Source organism: Cydia pomonella, chromosome 23, assembly GCF_033807575.1.
Source record: "Cydia pomonella isolate Wapato2018A chromosome 23, ilCydPomo1, whole genome shotgun sequence".
Taxonomy (NCBI): Eukaryota; Metazoa; Arthropoda; class Insecta; order Lepidoptera; family Tortricidae; genus Cydia; species Cydia pomonella.
In genome coordinates this window covers 10,462,174-10,468,173 of record NC_084725.1, presented here as the reverse complement: position 1 = coordinate 10,468,173, position 6,000 = coordinate 10,462,174, and the positions used below count along the sequence as shown (strand labels likewise).

Sequence of the window (6,000 nt, the reverse complement as noted above, 5' to 3'; positions counted from 1 at the left end):
AAACAGTTTTTTTTTTTTTTTCGTTTGTAGAGTCATTGGTGTGAGTCAATCGGCCCTCGCTAGAATTACGGGCGGCCGGTTGCTCTTTGTTTCGTAGGTACTGTCTATTGTTGTGGTTATTGGTGACTATGTAGTAGCATTTTGGTGAGACTGGCCCCCGATGTTACGGGCGGCCGTGTCCGAAATTTTCAGCTAAAAGTGCGATCAGTACCCCTAGTGTAAATATTTTCGACAGCGAAACGTTACGTACGCGTTTGCGTTAAGTGTCATTTTGTATGAGATTTTCGAATTTCCAAAACGTCCCGCTTGGCGCGCTGTTCAAAAACCCATACAAAATGAGACTTAACGCAAACGCGTACGTCACGTTTCGCTATCGACTAAATTTACACTAGGGGCACTGGTATGTTATGTTTCTATGTTTTGTTGAAGGTCTTTAGTGTGTCTATTTTATGAATGAGTCTAGCGTGTCTTCTTTTTCATTTAAAACAAAGTGTTTAGGTACACATCTAATACACTTATTTAATAGTACATTACGATACAAGTGCAAAAAATAGGAAATTCGAAACGAGTGGCGATAAATTAAAACACGACCGAAGGGAGTGTTTTAAATCGACACGAGTTGCGAATTACCTATTTGCACATGTATCGTACAACGTTTTACAGTACATACAGCCCTTTAAATGTTCGACACAGTAACGTAATATGCTAATTTTCGCACTAGTGCGGTAAAGTTGTACCATATGTACTGTAAAAGTACATTAATTCCTTAATTCCTAAATTAATTCAAAGAATTTCCAAATTTGACCTTTTCCCAAAATAACATCAAAGATAATGAACAGAAATTTCCGATTACCCCTTAATTGAATCCAACCGACAGAGCAAAGGCTCTAATTGTAACTTCATATTGTTCAAATACTTACAAGGGTTTCTTGGGGTTAAATTGTAATTTCTTCACCCTTTGGGTATACCTATTAAGTGAATCGTCTTGCGGATAATTTTGTTCATGAAATGGCATTACTTATGTACAGTTGGCTGGAGAATTTCAGCACGATGGTGGCAAGCAAAGCGATGGTAGATTGTAAGCGGAACCTGTAGACTACAGGTATTTGTAATTCCTGAAGGTTTTACATGAGCGTTGAAGATTATTTAAAAAATAGTAGATTGTGCGTGCGCAATATTCTTACCCCGGAGTTACACACAATGGTTTTCATCACACTTGCGAGGAAAAAGCTAAATTTTACCTGAAACAAAAACAATATATTTATTGAAAAAAAATCTAACAACTTAAAGGCATACTCCTTAGATTACATTATACTGATTTAGAATATTTCATACTTGGACAATGAACCAAAGATCGTCGATCCTCGATCATCTGAACCAAAGATCGTCGATCCTCGATCATCTCGGTATCAAAAAGTTCTGATTGACTAAAAAAACCTACAGGTATTTATGTTAAACCTCTTGCGCGGCATTACAATATTTGACGTTGTCAAGCCGCGCGCAGTAGTCACAAAATAAAAAATAAACAGAAGGTCCGTTCTCGCAGTTCTTGACAATACATACCTAAACTTGCCCGACTCACTAGGGTTGCTTCTGTATTAATTTCGAACTTTAAAAAGGAGTAGGTAATATAAGTTTACAGACATACATACATTGATTCGTTTATAGGTTTATACATACATCTTATCATGTTTACATTCCTTAGAGACTGCATTTTGACGTACATGACAGTATTACCTACGTAGCGGCGGGGACGTCAAGTGAGCAACGCGCACACAGCTCGACTAAGCTCTGCCCGAGAGTGCCCGAGAACGCCACGTCACGTCTGTGTGTGCGGCGAAAATGGCACTTTATACTGAGCGGACTCTCTGCTCCTGCGCGCGCCGCCGCTATTTACTTTGTGGTACAGTTGAGTCACTCGCGGCGCAATTCCCGTAGTGTCATTTTTGAGGTCTGATCAAATTTCTAGTGTGTATATTTGATATAACCGCAAACTTAATCTAGACGTCGGTTTTAGTGGTATAAAATTATGAAAACACTTTTTTTTATTTAGTCTTAAGAGGAAAGAGGACAGCCGCTTCTTCATACAAACGTAATCCCCATTTTCCTCTCAGGATTTTGACATTATGGAAAATATTTTTACATAATTTGATGTATTTTAACCAGAGCTACACCCCTACGTTTGACTAGTTTTTTGATTAATGTAAAAATTAGGAGCAAATAACAGATTTCATACAAAATTTTAAATGCTCCTAACTCTTACAATAAGTAAGTAAGTAAGTAAATATTCTTTATTGCACCAACAATTATACAAAATAATTAAAAATTCAAAAAAATCAAACGTTAGGGCATAGCAGTGGTTGATATACAACAAATTGTGTCAAAATATTTTCAATAATGTCATTATCCAGAGAGGAAAATGAGGACTACGTTTGTATGAAAAGGTGATTTCGCGCGGGTCCCCCACTTTCCTCTTGACAATCAGAGCATACTTAATTTCTGTACAGTTGTGACATCGCGTAATGCGTCATTTTGAGTTAAACAAAGTGTTTTCGTTTTTTGGCAAAGGTGCGTTCGGCGCTTGAGGTCACAAACTTGGATTATTCATTGAGCCAACATATAAACAGGTCTGCAAAAAACAAAAAAGAAAAAAAAACCCTTGCTTATACAATTTTTTCTTCTGCCAAACAGCAAGACTGTTGGCAGAGGGAACTCCCTTAACAACAAATGGATTAGCTTTTTGCCTAGTTAATTAATAAGTAAGTACAGTACATCTTATTGCTTATTGTGGTGGTAATTTAATTTTGTTTCATAGAAACGTTTTCAATTTACCTTTAAACATCTTAAGTAAGAACCCCATTACAAAAGTCGACAAAATTACTGGATTAACATTGCTTGCTGAATATATATGGAAAAATAAAAGTCGTCATTTTTATATAAAACCTATGAAAGTGTGTCAAAAAAACCTAAACTAACTGCCCTTTGGTCATGCGGTCGTATCAAAAACGCTGTATAATTGATCTAGTTCGTTTAAGATTTATTCGTTGCATTTCGGAGAAGGAAACCGGTATAAGGTCCGCCTATAGATATTTAATGTGCATCTGGAAATGGTGTTAATGTTGTTACGCATCCAATAAGTGTGTAGAGTGGATATATTTTGTTATTCATTGGATTCCGTAGGTTGAAACAAAACGCGTAACTTGTGCGAAGTAAGGCCGCGGCCGAAGAAGACGCGGTTTTAGATTTTTTTTATACTACGTCGGTGGCAAACAAGCATACGGCCCGCCTGATGGTAAGCAGTCTCCGTAGCCTATGTACGCCTGCAACTCCAGAGGAGTTACATGCGCATGAGTTTAGATTAGTAATGATAGACTACTGAAGAACAAAATTACAGTCAACATCGTAATTACGTGTATTAAATATATATATATTGGGTCAACACAAAATGATAAAATACAATAAACTTAAATAACAAATAAATAAACTAACTAAACTAAGTTTAAAGAGATATCCCAGCGCCTTGTGGATGCCTCTGACCAGAGGGCTGGCAGCTACTTCGGCTAGAGACTGTCTCGCCATCCAAAGGGGTAACGCTGCCAGTCTTCTGGGCACCATAACACATAGTGACGATCTGGGGAGCATTTTTTATTTATAAGTTCAAGTTAAGCTTCATAATATAGGTAGTTTAGTTAGTTAATTAGATGTTATTACGTGTGTTAAATTAACTTAAACTTCTGGATGTTTGTATTAAAAACTAATCTAAATGGATTTCCACCATAAATGTTCGTGGACTAAACTCGTACAATGTTCTTTTCTATCTTGATCTGATCGACAATCAATCTTGTTAGTGTTTGTAGGTCGGAGTGAATAAAGAAAGATCAGCCGAAATTTTTTGAAAGTATTACATTCAATAAAGTTCAGTATGTTTAAGTGAAACTATCTCTCTGAATTAAGTATGTATTTATATTATTTGTCTTTCTGGTACCTAGTTGTAAATGTTGCTGTATTAGTCACCCTCTTTTCACTTTCTTCTTGCATCTACTCCAAGGTTAAGTGGAAGAGATCCCTCAAAGAGATAAGTTCGTCTTTGTACTTCGGTTTTCCTAATTGTATGTTACTTATAATATGTGTTTTTGTACAATAAAAGGTTACTACTAGGTACCACTACTACCCTCCGCGTTAAGTTCGCCGCAGCCTTATCTTCCAATCCACCTTTCCCGATATTCCCAGCGGACATCTGCCCCAAAAACCTCCCGTTTCTTCACGTATGTGAATTTTTTCTTGTTTCTGTTGTCGCTTTTGTTTTCTTGACAAAATATCGCAATGCCATTGTAAGGTCATTGAACAAAAGAGTTAAAATAAAAGATAACTCATTGTATTCGCAATACCCACTATTGGAGATGAATAAAACTGCGTTCAAAGATTTTAAAGGCGCACTTTCTGAGAAATAATAGTATCAGGCGTTACTTTGCGGAAATCCATGCTAATTAAAGCAAGAAATATTACTCTGCTAATCCGCGAGAAGAAGAAGAGGTTTCAGTTGTCGGGTGTCAGACCGTCAACATCTCCAGCATCTCCTGAGCATGCCTCGTAGAGAGGCGAAACACGTGTCGAGTTTTGTACTTTTGGTGGTGGGTTGTTATATTTATGTGCGTATTTATTTTTGCGGTGGGAAGGTGGGAACATTAATTGCATGTAAAAATACGCAAGTAAGTATAACGGGTTAGCACTGATTGACTAACACGTTATTTTCTCGCGGATTAGCAAAGTAATATTTCTTGCTTTAATTATTTATTACTTTTAATATCAACATAACCTAGCTACACCTATCTTCTTTTAAATGCAAAAAAGCGCTTCGCACAGCGCACATTTATACATTTATTATTCATTCATTCATTCATTCATTCATTTATTCCTTTATAAAACATAGTTTTACATGTCAATACAATTTTTCATATGTAGAAGTATTTATAGCTAACTTACATAATATAACATCAGTCTATTATAATGTTAGGTATAACATGTCAGGTGGGTACAATTATTATTCCAGTTGTTTTTATTTATTGTTATTTCTAGCTTTCGCTGTTTACAGTACCGTAAAACCACCCAACTATAGTCCAATACTGCATCTATGGTCCACAAGTTCAAAAGGAAATTAAGTATCTATACCAATGTTACTTGTGGTTTACTCCTAGTTTTACCTTCCATTTATAAACATACTTTGCCTTAGAACTTCAAAAATATAGTAAAATACACACCTGAACGAGAAAAATTGAGTTTATTTGTGGACCATAGTTGGGAGCTTTGGACTATAGTTGGGTGGTTTTACGGTACTTATAATTATATCTAATTCAAAATCATATATCACCTATGTTACGCAACACCATACACCAGGCCCCAAGGGACGTTATAATGACTCTCCTTGTTAATATAATTGGATGGCAAACTTGTCCTAATGAGGTTTTGGTAATTAGATATTTCCTTGTTTAACGCGGTTGGCATGTGATTTGCCTTTGTTGCGTAATGTATGGTAAATACGTTTAAAAATACGATACCTGAAGCAATTTGTACCGAAGGAAGGTTCGATCCAATTAAAAACACTCCAACCATTTTTTTCCTAATGAAAAAATACGGGTCATTATTTAAGGGTCTGTTCCAAATCTCTCCTCATACGTATTAGAAGGGGCATTAGAATTTTATAAAATTCAATGATATATTCGCTGGATATTGGTAGAGACGGCTAAAATCCGGGTATGTAATTGAAATATACAGGTGCAAGCAATTAGGCGGTTAAAACAACCAATTAATGGTCAAATGCACACCGCAGGGAACTTCTACCTAGACTACCTTTGTTTTTACTCAAGAGCACTTAGGTATACAGAATGATCGATATGCATTGATCTTGAGTGTAATAGGTATTATTAAAAGTAGTTTAACTTACCTTAAACACACAGCCACAGCGGATAGGGTAAAGACGCTTTCTGGCAGTACTGCAGTAGC

The 6,000-nt window shown here is 36.3% G+C and overlaps 1 long non-coding RNA gene across 1 annotated transcript in view; it reads right to left on the bottom strand.

Moving 5' to 3' along the window:
• Positions 1-398: 398 nt before the first annotated feature.
• The window catches only part of LOC133530654 (uncharacterized), a 48,845-nt gene continuing 43,243 nt past the window's right edge, over positions 399-6,000 (bottom strand). Inside the window, exon 3 of the long non-coding RNA XR_009801346.1 lies at positions 399-1,241. This is a non-coding gene — a long non-coding RNA (uncharacterized LOC133530654). The remainder of the gene's footprint in view (positions 1,242-6,000) is intronic.